General features: G+C 39.5%; 1 long non-coding RNA gene across 6 annotated transcripts in view; it reads right to left on the reverse strand.

The window, feature by feature from the left end:
• LOC147582258 (uncharacterized) overlaps positions 1-21,108 on the reverse strand; it is a 423,253-nt gene that overhangs the window by 26,179 nt on the left and 375,966 nt on the right. For 5 of the 6 annotated variants that reach the window (XR_015248897.1, XR_015248893.1, XR_015248896.1 and 2 more), the window contains 2 exons: positions 18,937-19,144; positions 17,251-17,341 (listed from right to left, as the gene is read on the reverse strand). This is a non-coding gene — a long non-coding RNA (uncharacterized LOC147582258). The remainder of the gene's footprint in view (positions 1-17,250; positions 17,342-18,936; positions 19,145-21,108) is intronic. The other variant, XR_015248895.1, reaches the window with a different exon arrangement.

A 21,108-nucleotide genomic window follows, 5' to 3' on the forward strand; every position in this document is an offset into this window, starting at 1 on the left:
AAATAGAAGACAGACCTTAATAAAGAGAAAAGCAGAAAGTTAACAGAGAAAATATAAAAGTGATTTACGAAACAAAAAAAATGCTGGGTCATAAAAAGGGGACAAAGGTGTATAAAAATTGGTTTAGAAGAAAGATAAAGTATTAATAGTTAATATAAACAATTACAAAGAAGTATAGAAAGTTATAAATGTATAAGTGATAAAATGAACAATTTTCTTGAACATTTTAAGTTATCAGAGATGACTTTAGAAGAAGTAGACAATATAGATTGACCTGTAAATAGCTAATAAATTGAAACAATAGAAAATGTCCCTCACTCAAAAGCAAAGAGGCCCATTTTATGAGGCAATGTCACTGCATCTTCAAGGAATAATCTCTCTTACTTATATACTTTTTCTCAGCCTGAGGCCAGATAAGTGTTTTATATAAGCTTACTATCAACACCTGATAAGGCAATAGAAAAGAGGAACACTGTCAACCAACCATTTGTAAGCCTATGAATATAAAATGTCTCTATGTTGACAGAAAGATCAAATGTATCACAGAAATGCAAAGATCATCCAGTATCAGAATGTCTTTTAAAAAAAGAACTAAATGAATTGCTTATTTCAATCTATATAAAAATTATTGTAGACATAAAAATGCTCTCATTTGAAGATAGAAAGGTATTTCTGTTACCACATAAAGGCTCTGCAGCAAAAATGCACATAAAAATTATACTTAGTGAAAAAACTCTAGAAGCATTTCCATTACAGTTATGGGAAATATATGCCCACCTTCCCTGCAGCTATTCAACACATGTTGTGAGGTTATAACTACCTACTAGGTGAAAGAAAGAAATGAGAATAAGGGCCAGAAAGAGACAAAAATGCTGTTATTTGCCAGATACTATTTTCTACAGGGAAATTCAAAATTCTACAAAGTACTATATTTAAGAATCTTCAGCTGGTTTTCCAAATAAAAGGTTAATAATAAAAATGCACTGTTTTTTTTCTTGTTTGTTATCAGCAATAACCAATGTAAAATCCTGAATATTTTAAAGACATCAGAACATCAGTAAGTTTATTTTATTTTTTTAAATCTTCCTCCCTTTTCCTTCTCTTTCTTTCCTCTTTCTTTCTTTCTTTCTTTCTTTCTTTCTTTCTTTCTTTCTTTCCCTCTTTCCTTTTCTTTCTCTTTCTTTCTCTTTCCCTTTCTTTCCTTCTTTCCTTTTTTTCTTTCTTTCTTTTTCATCTATCTATCATCAACCTATCTATCATCTATCTATCATCTATCTATCTATCTATCTATCTATCTATCTATCTATCATTTGCGTGTTCCCTTCTCAGTCATTACCAGGAAAGACCCTGGAATGAGCATGAACTGTGTGTTTGCCTTAGGGGATAATAGAGAGGGGATAATACAGCTCAGGCTCAGGAGGAGGCAAATCTCACAGGGGAGCGGGAAGGAGGCCGCAGCAAAAGCAGCACTAGGAGCCTGTGCTGAAAGCAAAGCTCTCATTCCTCCCGGACCTTGTCGTGCTCCCCCTGCAGGCCAGTCAGCTCCCTGCAATGCCTGCCATGGAGTGGATGTGAAGGAAAGGGGAGCTGAGTAGACTGTGCAGCCTCCCCTGTGACAGTCCTCTGCGTAATTCTGCCCCGACTCCTAATGAGAATTAGCAGATGGAGGCTGCGAACACATTTCCTTAGGTGTTTAATTTACTCCTAATAACCATATTGCAGACATCTTGGGCAAAAATCAATCTCCTTTCTGTTTACATCAAAACCCCGATCTCAATTCAATGCCTTAAAATCACCGGAGCAGAACTTTTATATCGATATCTCATTTTGTTTAACAAAACCAAACAGCATAAAATCGTTTCTGCCCATGTGACATACATTTTTGGGAATCTTCTGTGAAGTAAAATTCTTTAGGTTAAAGGTATCTCAGGAGTGTCTAATGTAACTAAGAGCAAAATTCAGGCCAAATACATAGCCTCTCTCATAATGCCAAAATGATGTTCAGCAAATATTTACCTGAAAATTTACCTGAAAATTCCATGATTCTGCATGTATTTTTCAAAATCAAAATCTCATTATGACCAAAGTAGATATAACTTTGGTTGAAAATGTAATCAACTATTGGCTTGACAGTAATAAAAATCATACTGAAATAGACATAACCCTATGAATCGGGATAAGGATAACCAACCTGAGTTTTATATATAGGGATCGTTAAGCAGTTAATTGCAGTGTGAAAGAGAAAAGGAGGACCTGGGATTTGTATCAAGAGCTGCCCCCGGATTTTGGTGGTAGAGGGGATACCAATCCAGTCCTATATGGAGTAATAACTAATGAACCTCATCTGGACTCAATGTCTCCAGATGTTGCTGGTGGATTCAGGGTAACAGTCAAACTCAGAGGTCACGTGGAGAAATGAGAGAAACTTACTCGCAGTGATACTTGGACACGTGGCAAGACCTAGATCTGTCTGCAGGCAGAAGGATCTCAGCCTGTGAATTAGCATTTCAATTCCAGAGATCAAATCCCTGGTTTGAGGAAGACTAACAAAGATAATGGAGTCTCTAGTATAAGCTATACTATGATCAAGAAAAACACGGGCCCATCAAAAAGACTGGGGCCACTCACCATATATGGCACAAGGTGGATCTTGAAAAAGGTAGTAGCCCCATTGCCAGATATATGATCAAGGTCAAGAACAGGAGAGATGATATGGATTTGGTGCTATGTATTAGACCGTGAGGCTGAACTGATACATGATTTTGACTGAATATGGTGTGGGGATTAGGGAAAGCTGGGAGGAAGAGCCTGGTGCCCAGGACCAAGTAGAACCTGCAACAGTCTAGGTTAGAGTCGCTTAGGAAGATTTGACTCTGTGCTTACCTTCATACTAAATGCATCAGACTGACTCTTCATCCTTTCTGAGAAATTCTAAGGTTATTTCCTTATTGACCCCTATATTTGGAAGCTGGCAAGTAGGTTCTGACACGAGGAAGAAAATACATTTCTGGAGAGATGAAGATATCAGATGAATGGTTGTTTCTCTTCTGTTTTTTTTTCCACCCACTGAAGGGTGGGGGGTAAATTCTGGCCTGAGGAAGAAGTGTGGAGAACAAGTTTTGTCTCACTGGAGGTATCTGTGAGGAGGGTAAGTTACCCTCCAAATCTAAAAGTGCCAGGCCCATCTCCTCATTGGTGATTTTGTGGTAACAAACATTCCTCTCCAGAAACACGAGTGAAATGTCAGAAGCTGCAGACGTCAGCTATTTCTATTTCATGGATGAGTACCTTTCTATTTTATCACCTAATAGAGAGTGGTTTCATCACTTTAAAAAAATTAGAATTCTCTTTTTCCTCATGCAGTTTAAACCTTTTTGGCACAGCCTAAGAGACACCCCCTCTTTTCCTGCTCCCTATATAGCCCACATACCAGGTAATCCTTCACAAAGGACTCACTTTTGAATCACCTATGGACGTGGAACAACTGATAAGCTAGAAGCACCTTTTGAAAGCCATGGAAAAATCCTACTGTAACTGAGTCCATTCTGCATTGCATATTCGTGGGGTCTGAGTTCAGATATTTGAAAAGATTAAAGGTTTCCTTGCAGCATTTTATGAAGTCTGGACATTAGGGATGGGGTGCGATGGATGAGCTGTGTGAGACCACTGTGGTGGAAATAGTTTTAAATGAGGTCAGAAGGCCAACTGGATGCACATCGCTGTAAAAGAAACTTCCTTGAGGATCTTTTCCTTTCTCTGCTTTCTTCACTGTATCTCATTCCACCAGGGGCATCCCCTGTGTTGAGCCAGTTTCCTCCAAGTGAATTAAAGGGAGCCCAGGTTAGTAGCATGACTTAGACACCGAAAAATCCAATGTGTGTCTCTTAAAACAGTGTATACCTAGACTGGTTTCTGTTTTAAATCTGACCCAGCAATTTATTTTAACTTGTCAGTTTAACCCATTTAAATTTATGGTGATCGGTATATTTGGACTTATTTCAAAATCTCGCTCTGTCATTTTTGTCCCTTTGTTGAATCTAGATCTCATTTGTCTCCTCTCATGCATTTAAAAATTATTTTTATTTGTCATTTCTTTTATTCTTCTCCCTCCAATTTAGAATTTATGGAGTCGTCATGTGATTTTACTGTGCGTATTTTTAAAAGCCTGAAATTAATGAGGGTCACATATCTCCCACTGATGCTGAGCAGTATAAGAAAGTCAGGACTTTTCACTGCACTCTCCCCAAAATTTAAATTGTGCCATTTTACTTCTATGGTGTAGCTAATATTACTATATATTAATATTAATATTGTTATCTTTATTAAAAACGACAACATTCAGTAAGTTAACCCACCTATTGACCAATTTCTTTGCTCACACTCTTTGCATCTCAGAATTTCCTTCTGGGATAGTTTTTCTACTTCCATAGTATATCCTTTAGAAATGCTTTTTATGAAATTCTGCTGGTGAGATACTATCTCGTCTTTCCTTATCTAATAAGGTCTTTATCTTACTTCTTTCTGTTCTTGAAAGATTATTTGTTGGATACATAATCCTCGGCTGGAAATATATTCTCTCAGCTTTTTTAAAGTATTATTCCTCCATTTTCTGACTTCTATTGTTATTCTTGATTAATTAGCCATGTGTCAGTTTAATTGATATTCCTTTGTAGGTGATCTATCTTTATGTTCTGGCTTTTTAAACTAGGTGTTCTCTTTGGTTTTGACATTTTATTTAAAAAAAATTTTTTTAAACGTTTTTATTTATTTTTGAGACAGAGAGAGACAGAGCATGAACGGGGGAAGGGCAGAGAGAGAGGGAGACACAGAATCGGAAGCAGGCTCCAGGCCATCAGCCCAGAGCCCGACGCGGGGCTCGAACTCCCGGACCGTGAGATCGTGACCCGGGCTGAAGTCGGACGCTCAACCGACTGAGCCACCCAGGCGCCCCTGGTTTTGACATTTTAAAGTTTTACCACAGTATGTCATTGAAACTTATTTATTATTTTTGAAATAAAGATTTTTAGAAAATTTTTTTAATGTTTATTTATTTATGAAACAGAGAGAGACAGAGCATGAGAGGGGGAGGGGCAGAGAGAGAGAAGAAGACACAGAATCGGAAGCAGGCTCCAGGCCCCCAGCTGTCAGCACAGAGCCCGACGTGGGGCTAGAACTCGTGGACCGTGAGATCGTGACCTGAGCCGTAGTTGGACACTCAACCAACTGAGACACCCAGGTGCCCCTACCTTTTTTTTTCAATCTGACTATTTTAATACTTTCTATTTTAAATTCCGTAAGATATTATCGTCAATATCTATTTAGACTTACCACACAGATACCTTTTCATTGCCTTCATTTCTTTGTCCATCGTTGATACTTCCACTAAGCGGCATTTTTGTGTGTGTGCCAGAAGGACACCTGTTAATATTTCCTCCAGTGTGTGTCTGCTGGTGATGACTCCAATGTGTGCCTCTGTCTAAAAAGTCTTTATTTAACTTCCTTTTTGAAGGCCATACAATTCTACATTGGCAACTATTTTCTATCAGCACTTTGAAGATTCCTTAAGTTGCCTTCTGGTTTTCATTATTTCTACTGCAAAGTTATTTACAAACCTTAATGTTGTTTCTTTGAGGGTGACATTACCCCCCTGCCCCCACTGCATGCCTACCCTTGATTGCTTTTAAGCTTTTCTGTCTATTTTTCAAGAATTTTTATTAGATTCAACTTGATATTTATTTCTGTGTATGTCTCTTCAGTTTACATACTGTGCTATTGATTTTTTTCTATCAAATATGACAATTATTGTATTTTTATTTTTAAAAAATATTTCCTAGTTATCTGCTGAAATTCTTAATTTGACATCTATTTTTTAATATATTAATATACATTTTAGTGTTATTAAATTTATTTTCCGATAGCTCAAATATCTGGAATATCTGTTGTCTGCTGACCATTATATGTTTTTCGCCTTGATTTTTGATGAATTTTTATCCTTCTGCATGCCCAGTTAACTTTTTTATTATATGCTGGACATTTCATTTTATATATGAAACATATAGAAATAACTTAAAGCTCTCAATAATATTATTGTTCTCTAGAAAGTATTTGTTCTTGCTTCTCACAGGCTATTGGGGTAGGAGTAGCTCACCTTGATCTAATCAACAAATGAGCTTTAATGCTGGACTTTATTTTTTATGGGGCATGGTTTACTTAACTATAAGTAAATTCCTAAACTAAAGTAAATTCCTAACTCCTTGCATCTTAACTCCATCAAGAGTCCCACCTGAAAGCCTAGGGTGTTTAAGCAACATCTTCCTTTTGGTGGGCCAAACTTCATTATTTTCTATTTTAGTGCCATGAAATGGCCAAAACCTCTAACTGGAGTTTTAGCTATATCCATAGATGAAGGAAGGAAGAAGGAAAGGAAGGGGGGAAGGAGGGAAGAGGAAAGGAAAGAAGGAAGGAAGGAAGGAAGGAAGGAAGGAAGGAAGGAAGGAAGGAAAGAAGAAAAGGAGGAAGGAAGGAAAAATGTTTCTCCTTCCACCGTATTATTATTTCTAAATTTCACTTGTTAATTAATATTTGTAAAACTGCCTTCAAGATGAAAGAAATTATCTGAATAAGAGTCATGTAGGGGAGATTCAAAGAAACTGCTGAGAGATTATCCCCTTTTATTAACAATATTAAATCCTTGGTACAATATGCCCCTTTAATATGTAAGCTGACTGATATGTCCACGTGGTGCTAAAATACAACAAGAAGATACAAGCAGCATGGTCCAGTCTGTTGACATGTGCCCAAAAGAATCAAGAAAAGACCATTATTTTTACACACATTCATGAAAGCCTTCTCCTGGGAGCTGAGGAAATAGGCAGCTGTTGACTGTCTCATACCAGGGTTGGAGAATTCATTGTCAACACTTGCAATAAGGTGTGAAGTAGAGAAAGGTCACAAAAAGTATCCTGTAAACAGGTAATTCTGTTTCTGGTCAGAGATAGGGGCAGCAGTGCCTACTAGTTCAGGAAGTTAAGTTCAAACACTCATTCCTACCCTATTTGTCTATTAACTATCCAATTCATTGTCATTGTTTTATGCTCGCAAAATCTCTGACAGTTATTGTCACTTCCTCCCATTTAAAGATAAAAAACTTAAGGCTCACGGAAGTTAATGATCTCCAAGTCAAACAACTAGTAAGTTCTGGAGCTGGAACTGAGCTCACACAGTGTTCATCAAAACTTTCTCTTTCATTGTTGTAAAGCCACCATCCTTCCCAATTGCCTGCTGGGGTGATTCTCAGCAGTGAGTACATAATTTTCATCTCTGGCAAGGGTTGAGGTACTTGGTTTTCCGCTTTAGTACCTCTCTCTATAGGACTGAGGACATATGGCTGAGGAGACATGGTGAGGGGATTGGAGGCCCTCGAGAATGGTAAGAAACCTGAGCCCTAACCCCTAAAATCTTGAAATGAGTTTGGACATGTCTCAAAATGAACATATTTATACCTAACTCTTAAGAGGAAGGAAGGGAAAAAAGGATGCAAGGAGGGAAGGAAGGAGACATATTGAGAGAGACAAAGAGAGAGACAGCGACAGAAAGAGACAGAGCGAACCCAATTCTTGATTTTTAGGCTACGTTTCTTGGTGAACAGACCTTTATCCTCTTGTTCTCAAGATGGTTTATAGCTTCATAGCTCCGTGAATCCACTGTGCAAGCACATGAATCACAGAACTCTTTCTCACTAAGGTTCTGTCCCTACGGAGAAATCCTGCAGTAACTGGAGTTTTGAAAATAGAGCATTTAAATCATCTTTCCAAAAGTGCGAATGGAAATAGTCCCAGAGCACCCAGAACCTTCCACAAATGTTGAGACAAAGCTAACTGAAAAGATTACCAGGGAGAGTCAATGTGAGAGACGTGATTCCCCTTCCAGTAAATGCTTCTCCGGGAGAGGCACTCATTAACTCCCACTGCAGAGTAGGCCTGCTGTCCAAGTCAGCAGTGAATTACAGAAGAAATGGTGCAGAACTTCACAGCCTGGAGAGAAAACCCCAGCTGCCCTGAAGTGGAGCTGTGAGATGATTCCTATATTTCAAGGAGAATTATTTTCTTTTTGCCAAGTCACTGAAATAAACAATCACAGTTCTAAACTGTGAAAAACAGGAAGAAACACACTTGGAAGATTTATTATACCCATTAGTACTCCCTGTAGCGTAATGAAGGTAGTAAACATCAGTGCATTTCCGTAACACCCAAAGTTAATAAAACCATTTCACGTGTGTCGTCTTTAAGGTTTCCAACAACCTCTGGGAGAGAAATATTATGTTTTTTATATTATAGATGAGAACCAAATGTTCAAGTAGTTTTAAGTGACTTCTCTATGGTCACACAGACGAAAAACAACGATGCCAGACTCAGGGTCCCTATCTTTTCAATTCTAGTCCCGGCTTTTAAATCCCAGTCATCGCTATTGCAGAAATGTCTCAGAAGCCACAACTGTGTTACCATAACCTTGACTACATCCATTCTTTACCTGGGTCCTTTACTGGCATTCCTTTAGGATTTTCCTATTTCTGTAATAAGTGTCAGAAAATATTCACTACGTATTTCCACATCTGGTATTTTACAGCACGGGGTTCTCCCACTTAAGAATTTGGGTCTTGGAGTCAATATGTTAGAATCTAGGCTTTGACTTTCACTAGCACTGAAAACCTCACTCAACATCCAGAGTCTTTGCTCAAATAGGAACAATGACATTTGCCTTAGAATTCTCCTGCATCTCCAGGCCTTGCGAGCAGTGTGTGTTCAACAAATGGCAGCTTTTATTTTTGTTTCCACTCTACATGTGATTATACATTGTACGCACACGGACCAAGGGTAGTCAACAGAGAGACTAGAAAGAGATGAGGACAGTACAGGGAAGCAGTGGTAACGGGTACCACAGCTGACCTACCACTGCCCCCCTTCAGACTCTCGCAAGTCAGGATGGGAGATAAACAACGCCTTTCTCATTGACAGTGTTAGGACCCCTTCTCCTGCACCCAGTACATCTCTCACTTCATTTGAGACCTTCTCCCCTCAATTGTTTTTGTTTGTGGTTTGTGTGTGTGTGTGTGTGTGTGTGTGTGTGTGTGTGTGTGTGTGTATTTTATTGATGTTTTGTTTTGTTTGTAATTCCCATAGTACTGTGAGCTCTATGAGACCAAGAATGTTTTCTTTTTTCTCTTACCAGCAGGTAGAAGTGAGCACTTGTCATATTTTTTAATGCTTCTTTTTAATTTTTTTAATTTATTTTTTGAGAGAGAGACAGACAGACAGACAGAATCCGAAGCAGGCTCCAGGCTCCGAGATGTCAGCCCAGACTCTGATGTAGGGCTCGAACACATGAACCGTGAGATCATGACCTGAGCCAAAGTCAGATGGTGAACCAACTAAGCCACCCAGGCACCCCAGTACTTGTCATATTTTGACAGCTCAATACCCACTTCTCCTTCTCAACAGCTCTCTCCAATTCACACCCCCCTTCTCATGTGGTATCTCAGTGGAAGTTGGATCTACGTTCCAACATTTGATTATGTAAGCCTGAGGGCCAACTGTTTCTTCTCCTTTCTGCCTTGGACACTGGGGACAGGTGTAGAGTTTAAAGTCAGACAATGAAACATTCTATCCTGGAAGTCTGGACTCTGAGTACATGTCCCAAATCCATGAAAAATATTAGAATGTATTTCTCCCTCAGGAAGTGTGTCCTGATTAGACTTGTTGACCGCTGTGATACCATGGCTACTGTTTTGCTTACAGCCCTCCAAACAGGCACTGGTTTCTTCCTCTGATATAGTCGGGGCATCCCCACCATAACTTCACAGTCTATGCCATTTGCTTAGGAAGTCAGATTTGGTTGTTGGTGCCCGAAACCAGTGATTCCAAAACAAGAAGGTGTCAATATTATTTGAATTACATTCAGTTTAAAAGCATCATCTACCAGTTTACCAGAGAAGTTCAAGTTCTACAAACTATTTATAGTCACTTGGTAGTAGCTGGTGGAAGATTCTTTTGTATACCCATTTCTGATATCAAAGCCTCAATAAAACCAGAGGATAAAATGTTGAGTCCTAACTCACTGGGGGTGTTTTTATCAGAAGTTAAATTAATGAAGTTCAGATGTACTGCTTTGTTAACAGCTGGTCTGCTGGCACACAGAGTTTAGAAGAGCTCAGACTTGTCTAGAAGTACCATTTCCTCAGATGGCTTTTCAAAACCTTTCAATAGTGCTTTTGCCTATCGTTCCGTAGCAGTCAAGTCAAAGCTGAAATTCCCTACTTAACACACTGAGTGGAAAGACATTTTTATTTATTTATTTATTTTCTTAGGATTCTGTTTTCTCTGACTAGATCCTTTCAACTCTAACTACTAGTGTAGATCAACCCATGATGATAATTGATTTCTCAAAAAATATACACAGAAACATTCTTGTTGAGACTCAGCATCTCTCCTGGAAAGACAGCATAAATATGTTGGTTGACAAATAGTCTCCTCAACATTTGTAAGAGATGCAGGATACAGAAGCCATTCCCCTTTGCCAAAAAGGACATTATATTAGGAAACGCCAACACTTTATTGGTTTGGCCAAAGATCAAGGCAATAGTTTCAGGACAAAATCATAATGGGGAAAATTAAAAAAATATAAAATAACGTAGAATGTTACCAATACGAGTGAATGTAATTTCAGGAATGCACAAATAAAATCCAAAGATCGCTGTGATGTTTACTGTGAAGGTGTAACAGAACCTGGTTAAAAATTTTAAAGTAAGGGCGCCTGGGTGGCGCAGTCGGTTAAGCGTCCGACTTCAGCCAGGTCACGATCTCGCGGTCCGTGAGTTCGAGCCCCGCGTCAGGCCCTGGGCTGATGGCTCGGAGCCTGGAGCCTGTTTCCGATTCTGTGTCTCCCTCTCTCTCTGCCCCTCCCCCGTTCATGCTCTGTCTCTCTCTGTCCCAAAAATAAATAAAAAACGTTGAAAAAAAAAATTAAAAAAAAAAAAAAAAAAAATTTTAAAGTAAATAATGCAAGAGGAAAATATTTTTGTAACTTCCTATCATACCCAGAATGATATTCCTGGAAATATTACCAGACTAGGAACAAAGATATTCTGGTTCCAGTCCAGGATTTATTATGTGTCTCAAATTTCCCATTCGTGAAATAAGAGGGTTGTATATACTGATCCTTAGTTTTCTTACACTTCCAATGTTCATAGACACATATATGTCTCATGATACGGAAGAGGACATTGCTTCTGATAGGTGCTTTCATAAACACTACTGAGAACACAGCATGGATCAGACACTGCAATGGGCTTTATATTTACAAAACAGCTCTTGGCAAGATTACATATTCCAAGGGAAAATTACTACCAAGTAACAGTTACTATAAAAGAGAATGTCCTGATCGCAGACATAGAGGTAACCATAGGGCATGGTAGTAGCACTAAGGAAGATCACTTACCCGGGCTCGGGGTCCAGAGAATGTTCCTGGAAGAGATAACGTCTGTGCTGAATTTTAAAGTATGTTAGCCAGGTAAAGAGGAGGGACTAGAGTGCACCAGGCAGAAGAAACATCTGGAGAAATACACAAAGTGTGAAAAAGCCTGCTGTGCACAGGAAAAGAGAAGTAGCCCAGTACTTCACAGTATAAAATGCAAGGCTGAAAGTGGTAAGACGTAGAAGCTGAGAGGTAGGTGGCTTTTCTGCATGTGGCATATTCTATCATTAAGGCAATAAGGAGTAGCTGAAGGATTTTTATAGAGGACAGCAAAATGGTTATATTTGTATTTATATTTTACATCAGTTATTCACGTGGAGAATTGATTTGATGATACCTAGACTAGAAGCGGAAGGTCCACTTAGAAGTCTTGATGGCAAAGTCGCACCAGATGGGTGTGAGAATGATACAGAGGAGTCAGTTTCTAGAAGTTGGAGGAGTGCTCTTACAAGAAAATACAGTTGATGGTCTGTACAGAATTGATAACTACATGGTACATGGGGAAGAACCCCAAGCATATACGACCAGTTGTGCTGAGCTGAGTATCCAAGGATCAGATTTCAGTGAATACTGAGGCGTGGATGTGATTTTTAGGGCTGAATACTGAAGAGGAAAGTACATGCAGAGAAAAAGCCCCAGAAACTACCACAGGGATTCCCTTGAGTCTTTGGCTAAATACTCTGTTTAGGGTTAGACTCATGAGACTAGATAAAAGACAACTATCAGAGAATGAGAAACTACTGGTGACCAGTAAGCTGGGCAAAACTAAAGCTAACACAGGGCTCATAGGTGTTCAAATTTCACCTTACCAGACTAGAAGGCTATGCTGTATTCATTATGGACCCTGGGAGAATCACATCATATTACACCTTAGAAGTAAAAATAAACTAGGTCTAGGATGGACCACCTTAACAAACCTTAAACTCAAGTTTTGAAAGGATGAAGTTGATCATTCAGTAAATTAACTGCTTGCCAAAAACAAATTTTAATATTCTTTAAAGTAAGACAATAAAATCTAGACACTTTCAAAATCTAAGAACATAAAATGCACAATGTCCAGCATCGGATCCAAAAGTATGTAATCATCTTGATAAAGAAAAAAAAACATATTTGATACACTTCAAAATCCACTCTTGACACAAATAGGAACAGAAGCAATCTTTCTCAACATGATAAAGGGTATTTATAGAAGCCTACAGCTAAAACCATCCTTATTAATGATAAACCAAATACTTTCTATTAAAGAATGCGAACAAAACAAGAATTCAGTTGTCTCTTTCATTTAACATTATACTCGAGGTCTTATCCAGTGTAATAAGGCGATAGAAGAAATAAAAGGAATTTAGATTGGAAAGGGACAAGTAAAACTCTCTTTCTCCCATATTTACTATCATAGACTACACCATAACCCTGAAAATATCAACCAAGAAGAACCAACAGCAGGGTGTAGTCTATTAACTTACTAGCTTTTAAAGAGTAAAGAAAAATCCTTTTCGTCATATAGATAAAATGAACAATATTAAATTATAGTATTTAGAATGTATCCTGGTAGAATATAACTATAAACAAAGACAAGATAGTGGTTACCATTAAAGGTAGACTACCGGTTAATTCTGGAGGGAGAGAGGAGAGATTGGATGAAACAATGGAGGGGCTTCTGAGATGGTTGACAAAGTTCTATTTCTTTAAAAAAAATTTTTTAATGTTTATTTACTTTTGACAGAGAGTGAGAGAGACAGAGCATGAGTGGGGGAGGGGCAGAGAGAGAGGGTGACACAGAATCCGAAGCAGGCTCCAGGCTCTGAGCTGTCAGCACAGAGCCCGACGCGGGGCTCGAACTCACAAACCACAAGACCATGACCTGAGCCGAAGTCGGACGCTCAACCGACTGAGCCACCCAGGTGCCCCGACAAAGTTCTATTTCTTGACCTGGCCGGTGAGAATAAGAATATTTATCTTATAATAATTCACTAAAATATGCATTTATTTGTGTGGTTTTATGTATCTGGGTTTTCTTTCATAATAAAAATGTAAAAAAAAAGTGAAGCCAAATACAACAAAAATGTGCTTGTATTTTATTGATATTTTAAAAAGCAGAAGAAACATTTGGATCCATTATAGGTCCCAAATATGGGGATTTTATATCTTGAACCCAAACTGTTTTATGTATTATCTCTAAATGATAATGTGTGATGTCTTAATTAATTAATTGATTTTTTAAAAATGTTTATTTATTTTAGAGAGAGAGAGAGAGAGAGAGAGAGAATGCAAGCAGAGGAGGGGCAGAGAGAGAGAGGGAGACACAGAATCTGAAACAGGCTCCAAGCTGTCAGCACAGAGGCCAACACGGGGCTTGAACTCACAAACCGTGAGATCATGACCTGAGCCAAAGTTGGATATTTAACCAACTGAGCCACCCAGGCGCCCCAGTATGTGATGTTTTAACTACATTCATTCAACAATCACTTGATGAATATTGAGTATCTGAGGTGCAGATAGAATGATGAATGAGCATATTAAATATGCTTGTCCTCGTAAATAAAGACATGCAAATTAAAACCATACAAGACATTAAGTGCAGCAGGGCAGTACATATTAGAGAGTTATAATAGCAACTACATGCTTGAGGACACCTCAGAAAATTTACACTGATAAAATGATAGTTGAAGTGTATATTAAAGAAGAGGAACTTTCTGGGAAGATAAGGGAGCAATATTCTACACGAATGTGGTTTGAAATATCATGTGGTGCTTTTGGAAAACACAAAACATACATATAGTTGGAACACACAGTGTGTAGCCTGCCAGGGGAGAAGACGCAGCCAGTGAGAAAAATTACAGTGACAAAGGATCTTGTGTACTATGCTAAGCAGTTCTGGAACTATCCAGAAGAGAGAGAATTTCTAAAGGATTTGAGAGTCAGATAATCGTTACTGTAACAATAACACCAGTATGAAAAATGGGCTGGGTGGCCATTCGGAGGTCTACACCCGGTGGCAGCAGGCAGGGTGGAGAGGAAGATGATTTTGTTTTGTTTTGTTTTGTTTTTACCTAGGGCTTAGCAATAAGTACACTGTGGACTTAGAAGAGCTAAGACTGGTACAGTCTGAATTTTTAGTTTCCATAGTGGAGATGAAGTTTGGAAGACACAGTACGTTTGGATGAAGTCTCTGTGCTACTACACAGGCACTAATACCAGAGACTTGTAAAAAGCATGACAAAGATAATGAATACCCTTTTTTTAAAAAAAAAAAAAATGTACTGGGGCGCCTGAGTGGCGCAGTCGGTTAAGCGTCCGACTTCAGCCAGGTCACGATCTCGCGGTCCGTGAGTTCGAGCCCCGCGTCGGGCTCTGGGCTGATGGCTCAGAGCCTGAAGCCTGTTTCCGATTCTGTGTCTCCCTCTCTCTCTGCCCCTCCCCCTTCATGCTCTGTCTCTCTCTGTCCCAAAAATAAATAAATGTTGAAAAAAAAAATTAAAAAAAAAATGTACCATCTTTCAGAAAGAAAGCAAAAATGCTGGTCTCTTCGAGGTGTGTTTATATTTTGGTAGAACATGTATAATAGAAATAATTAAAATACTCTAGCTTGCATCTATAACAAAGAATGAATTCAGCAGTTCCCTGATTTCTACAGTAACAGGGTCTCCAAATAATGTCACATGCCTCAAAGAACTTGACAATCCAGGGGAATAATGTTACAATACAGCATGATATCGGAGATAAGGAGTTCTCAGGACTTTCAAATTAATAGAACTAGAACATAAATCCATCGGACATTTATTAAAATACACTTTCCAAAGTATACTTTCCTTTGTAAACTCTTCTCTGGTTTCCTGCCATCAAACTATCTTAATTCTCACATTACTTCATTTATGTACATTAACATTTGCCATATTTTATTCCAGTTATTGGTGTTCATGGCTAGTTCTTTTATAAAGGCAAATATTATATAATTAAATGTCTATGTGTGTGTATATATCATATACATGTAAATATATAATTATATAATCATCATCATCATCATCATCATCATAAACAGCGCCTAAAATATATAAAGCTTTTATTCTGTGACAAATATTTTTTAGAGCCACTTATTTATTTAATAGTCATGAGAACCCTATGAAAAGGTACCAATGTTAACAACTTCATTTTATAGATGAGGAAACTGAGCTATAGCAAGGTTGAAGATCCTTCCCCAGATCACACAGGGAATTACCATTTAAACATAGTCCTGATCCAGAACATCTGCATTTAACCACTATTGTATTCTCTCTCATGGTCCATGATCTCCCACAACACTTCAGAGAGTACCAGATGCACAGGGGAAATAAACAAACATTTAATTAATAATTGAGCCATTAGCAGAGGATAGAAATTGTGGAGTCTGTCCTCGCCAGCAGAAAGATTATAGCAGCCTGGAAGCCCTAGGTTTCTAGCTCTCAGCCATCTCCTGGGGACATCTGATATTTGAAGTAGGGATTTGCAGACCAAAGCTTCAAATCTCACCTGTCCCCCAGAGGAGCAATGAGAATAGGAATAAGAAACTGGCAAGGAAAGTTGGAAAAAGATGCTGTTCTCCATTAGCTTGACTGTAGCAGGATTTTCGCACAGAGGGATGGGACACCAAGGCCTTTCTTTCCAAGAAGTAGCTTTATTCGTGCTAGCACAGGCTCAGCAGGTTAAGACCCAAAGGTTGAACCCTGAGCGCAATGAGGTGTAGCACTTTATGCAATTTCTACTGCTTTGTCTCCCATGTATGGTGACACATACAGTCTGATTGGACACAGTCCAAGTTACAGAGTCATGTCAGAGCTATGCATACGTGTATAGAAGTTGACTGGGCCACGTTGCCTTCCTTTGTTCTGAGAAGGCCCCCACCACATTCCTTAGGGAAGGGCTCTACCTCTACCACATGACCATATGCCCCAAATTATGAAAAAGGAAAGTGTTCTCCAATCCACCTGGCAAGTCACTGAAAGAGAGAGGAGCACAGGTGGCTCAGGAAGGCATGTCATGGAAATAGTGCATGTACAAATGGAACCATCATTAATGGGATATCTCAGGACAAATGATTTCCTTGCAGACACAAAGATCTGCCCCATGCTTTTCTTCCCCAGTGCAACTCAGAGGGCTCTATGCAGTCATTCTGCAGCCAGAAGCCAAGTGGATGAATTACCTTTGCCTTCCTGAAAGCTGACCCAAGGTACGGAAATATAGAATGGAACCTTGGAATTAGAGGGACTTGTGGAGATGATCTGGTCCCCATCTCGGAAAGGAAATCTACTCAGAATGGGAAGTAATGGCTAGGTACTTGGCAACGTGAGTGTGCCCTCGCTGCTGAGATTCCATGTGTACAAATAGCGTTGCTGTCAGAGAGGCTGCATCCACGCGCACCGTCCCACTGTCCCCCTCCTGTCATAACCGGCACTGGTATTTGATGGCTCTCTTCTCCTTACATAGAGGGGAAAAAGATGTTAACTTGAAAACCACTTGTGTCAGTGCTATTTGTGGACAAATCCAAGTTTTCTGTTGCTTACCCAGTGAAGTTATTTCCTTCACATGGAGCCCAAGTTTGCATTTCAGCCATTCTGTCTTGTACTTTACAATCATATCAGTTATGTTAACTCACTTTTCCCCAATACACTCTTTCTTACCATATCCCTCTGCAGAATGTTGTCTCCATGCCCTTCCTCTTTTTATGATTGTCAAAATTGGTCTTACCTGTCAAAAGCCCACTGAAATATCTCCTCCTCTTTGAAGGTTTTTCCTTCCTGAGTGCCTTTTTCCTTCTTGACTCTTCAGTATCTTGAATCTGTAATACAACACATCAGAGTCAAATATGTCCTTTGTTCAAGTTGTCTGCCTCTACCGGTATTTTTTTTTTCTCTCTCTTAGTGCATAGCTTGGTTTATGGAACATGGTATTGGACCAGTCAGGGTTTGGTAAATTACACTCAATTGACTCATAGTTGCTGGGAGATTGTGTAATATAATGGAAAGAGGACAGAATTCGAAATTGTAGCGTCTGTATCCAAATACCATCTTCAACACACTAGTTATGTGATCTGACACAAATTACTTAGTCTTGTTAAACTTCGGACTTTTCATATGTAAAATCTTATTAAAATGTTTAACACACGGATTTATTGTTCAGACGAACCAAAATGCTATTTGCAAAAAAGTGTATTGTAAACTGTAAAGTTCTACACAAATCATTGTTGTTAAAAGCTCCCAGTTGATTTGCGATCATGTTTGACCAAGAATTGTTGCTTCATGGGCCAATATGCAGCTTTATGCTATTACTTCAAACGAAACAAGCTGGCCGTATCTGCTTCCTCAGACAGACCCCCCACTCACCATATCACAGCTGGATAGAGCTTGCTTTCAGATTCAAAGCCTTTTTATAGCCACTTTGCCCGCAAGCCAACAAAACAGAACACACTCTTCCTACTGCTAATCAATGCCACATGGAGTACAATGAGCAATTAAGCCCAGAAAAAGGAAGAGGACATTGATAATAGAATGCTTGATTACTGAGAGATTAGAACCTGAAATTGTGTTTGCGTTCTCTGTTGGAAGGTATAATTTAATTAGCTAACTTGGAAAGGTTGTAGATGTGACAGAAAACTAATATTCTGCTTCTGCAATTTCATAGCCGTTTTCTTTCAGAAAGAAGAAAAAAAAAGTTTCTGGATGGAGTCTCTAAACATACAGATGTTGGTACCTCCATTTATCTACACCTTGGATCCTGTATTATTTTTTTTTTAATTTTTTCTTTTTCAATGTTTATTTATTTTTGGGACAGAGAGAGACAGAGCATGAACGGGCGAGGGGCAGAGAGAGAGGGAGACACAGAATCGGAAACAGGCTCCAGGCTCTGAGCCATCAGCCCAGAGCCCGACGCGGGGCTCGAACTCACGGACCGCGAGATCGTGACCTGGCTGAAGTCGGACGCTTAACCGACTGCGCCACCCAGGCGCCCCGGATCCTGTATTATTATAAGAGCTCTCACCACCCTGGCTCCGACTCTGCCACATCACCAGAGCAAAATCACCCCAGGAGCATGCCAGGTTGGATGCCCCCCTTTCTGCCAATTGCTCTACTAGAACAGAGTTGGGAATGATCTTTCCCTAATTGCTATCACCTGGCTCCAAAGTCAACCATCAGGCTAGCTCTTCCGCACAATAAGGACCTTTTGAGTCTTCACTTCCCTTCGTCTTTCTAAGCCAGTCCTGGATTCTGACAACACGCCTGTTGCAGGTACACTGGGTGGCCTTTGGCTAAAAGCGCAGAGTAAAAGGCCAGCTTTGCTCAACCAAATTCCTATTCACGTGGTGGGAATGGCATAAATCTTTGTTCACACCCCACATGTTAGGACTCTGGGTGGGAAAGGCCGTGGGTAATTTACCTTTCGGGGAGTGGAATGCAAAACCTATCAACTTCCTTGGGGGTTAAAAGCATGAAGTGGCTCACTTCCTGGAAAATTTCACACATAGCAACAAGTTGGCTTTGGAGAGGCTAGTTCCAAATGGCTGTTTCCAAAGGACAGGACCAACAGTCCTCAGCTTCATGGCCAGAGGCCAAGACCCTCATATTCTAGTAGTTCACAGCAACTCCTAGAGAGAAGGAAGAGAGAAGTGGGCTTGAGTTGGGTTCTAAACATTGCTAGCTCATGAACAGGAAAAGAGTCTCGCTGTGGTGCAACTCTTGCTTATGATTAATCCCATTTTATGGAAAAAAGCCTATGGGAAAAGGAGCTGAGAGAACTTTATCCAAACCACCAGCTTTAGGGTATTTCATTGCTTGAGGGTAAACACCAGTAAGCCATCTTTTGGGGAGCTTACTTAGAGAAGGTATTGGGAAATCCCAAGCTTTCATTATGAAGGCCTGTAAAGAAACCCCAGAGGGTTTAATTTAGTTGGCCTTGCCCATGATGACTGATAAAGATCTCACAGAAATTTTCTGACTCTAGCAAGAATAGTCAGCACTGTCCAGCTATAAGAACATCTAAATAAGGAGATCCATAAAGCAGGGTGGCAGTCGTGGGTTGGGAGTAGGGTTGCCTAAATAGATAGGTAGATAAAATACAGAACACACAGTTAAAATTGGATTTCAGATAAACAGCAATTTTTATTTTTTAGGATCAGTATGTCCCAAGTACGCATAAGACACAATTTTCCTAAAAACTATTTGTTGCTTACCTGAAATACAAATTTAATAGGGAATCTTACATTTTCAATTGGGAAATCTGGCTTCCTTACTTGGGGAAATTCTTCTGTCCCAGAAGGTTGGAGGCTCTTATACTTGTTCTCTATTAACACCTGAGAATGGATTTTATGTCCTGCCCTTATCAACAATCTCAGAGTCACTTAGGGATCAGACTTTCTGGTTTTGGAATCCTATAGCCCCAATACCAGCTTATAACCTTGGGCAAGTTAATTTTTCTGGCTTTGCTTTCTTCATCTATACAATGGGAATAATAATAACTGAGCCTGTCTTATACTGCTGTTGTGAAGATTAAATTAATACATTTGATGTCTTCTGAACAGTCCTAGGAACACAGTAAATACTCAGTAAATATTTGTTAAAAATGTGACTATTTATTATTATTATCATAGCTAAGAGTAGTAAGGAAAAGGACGTTAGTATAGTAGACCATTAGTATTCTTGCACAAGGATACTGACCTCCACATCCCATGACCTTGGCCTACCAATACAAGAGCTTCTAATAACAAACTAAGTCATGGCACCATGAACAGATATTACACTCACATCTGGAAGGAAGCTGGTGCTTCTGTTAAGGCAGCAGCTACTTCTAGTGCAAAAGCAGCTGCACATTGAACAAGAAAATGTAAACTAAAGTCACAGCTGAGAGGACATGGCATGGATGGAGAACAGGGTAATCTAGACTTCTCTTTAACGGTACCATTCATTAACCACCCTTCCAGAAAATCTGAAATACTGAGGTTCTTTTTTACTGTCTTTTAATTAAACGTGTGCAGATGATTGAGTGACTTTCTCAGCCCAGGCTGACCCCAGCAATCTCCACTCTCCCCACCTCAGGTGAGGATCTCCACTTGCCTTTTGTCTTTACAGCAGCTTCCACTTTATCCATTCCTAAAGCCAACCTGTGTAGGAGGATACACTCTCCCCAGTGTCTTGATTTAATATTATTTCTAAAGATAAGCACATATGGTCTTTGGGCTTTTAAGAATTTTAGATTAACTCTCTAGGGAGGACTGAACAACAGAGCCCTGTCGCAGCGCCACCGTTGAATGACTGGAGCACCAGAGCTGACAGCTGCAATATGGGTCTGTCATCTGTCTCTGTCACCGACCGTGATGTGCTGTGCGGCCTGGCTGGTTAACCAAGCTGGGTCTTAGTTTCTGCACCTGTGAAAGGAGCATAATTCCATTCCTGCCGCTGCCCACCGCAAGGGGTTGTTGTGAACGTCTAATGGAATAATACACGTGGAAGAATGGTGCAGACCAGACACCAAAACGTTGTTGCTTTTATTGTTATGAACTCTCACAGCCTGTGAGAGACTGGAAGCTTGTGTGTGAGACGTTGCCATATGCTC

Source organism: Puma concolor, chromosome A3, assembly GCF_028749965.1.
Source record: "Puma concolor isolate L17-30 chromosome A3, mPumCon1.1.hap2, whole genome shotgun sequence".
Taxonomy (NCBI): Eukaryota; Metazoa; Chordata; class Mammalia; order Carnivora; family Felidae; genus Puma; species Puma concolor.